Source organism: Triticum dicoccoides, chromosome 7A (assembly GCF_002162155.2).
Source record: "Triticum dicoccoides isolate Atlit2015 ecotype Zavitan chromosome 7A, WEW_v2.0, whole genome shotgun sequence".
In the NCBI taxonomy this organism is placed as follows: Eukaryota; Viridiplantae; Streptophyta; class Magnoliopsida; order Poales; family Poaceae; genus Triticum; species Triticum dicoccoides.
The window spans coordinates 21,137,317-21,138,388 of NC_041392.1; positions in this window are offsets into that span (position 1 = coordinate 21,137,317).

Here is a 1,072-nt window from a genome sequence, read left to right on the forward strand (position 1 = left end):
GAATATTGTTTTAACATTTCAGATTATGAGTTAGATATATATAAATACTAATGAATAAGGCTATAAGAAGTTAAATTGATAGGTTCGCATCATTAGATTTCAAATTGTTTGTTCAGTACTTTGATATACTTTTTTTTTTCAAAAAGATGAATTTGAATCCAGGATTGCAAAGCTGTATTACCTGGCAATGGCGGCATTTTATGCGTCGTTACCTTGGCGAATGCATTTCTCGAAGTTTGCTTGGACTAGATCTTCAGGGTGAATAACCATGATCTAACCTTCGATAGTGGGTTCGAACAATGGCAGAGCTTGCGTGCCATTCTATTCCTGGACGCATCCCTTTTGGAGAACCTTTTCTCGCAATCCTTATGTTGTCATGATATGGTTGGTGTTGATGCTCACTGCTATCACTGTTTTTCATCATTTCGGGAGTTTTTTTTTTCAATCTGCAAGTATAGCTTCGGTCACGTATGACTTTACTATTTGCCGACATGATATTTTGTGTGTGTGCCTTAGTGTTGGTTGTGTGCATACTCATTATGCACAGCCTGGATGAGTACACATTATGATATGCTATGGTACGAGACAATACAAAACACTTTTTGGGAGGGCTTCGTTTTTAGTCGTTCCTTTGAGTTTTGTTACGGTTTGTGTCCTGCTCAGGAAGGCGAGACGGCGGCGGTTCCCTGAAAACGGAATAAAGGTCTCACAGCCTAGTCCCCGTTCTGGTGGTGCGTCTATCATCGTTTGTGGGCGTGTGGTGGTGTGTCTCTGGCGGATCTATCTTTGATGGATTTGCTCGGATCTGGTCGTTGTTCCTCTACATTCGTATGTCTTCGGGTTGGATCCTTTTAATCTACGTTATTCTTCATCGGCGTTGTGCCCGACTGTGGCGATGACTTCCTGACGGTCTACTACAACAAGTTGTGCCCGACTGTGGCGATGGAGGGGCGATGACAGGGACACGCCTTCGGCTCGCTTCAGTGCTTGTAATCATCGCTATGTGGTCTGCGGATCTGGATGTAATTTTTATTATTTTTGGTGTTTTGTTGTACTGCGATGATTGAAAATG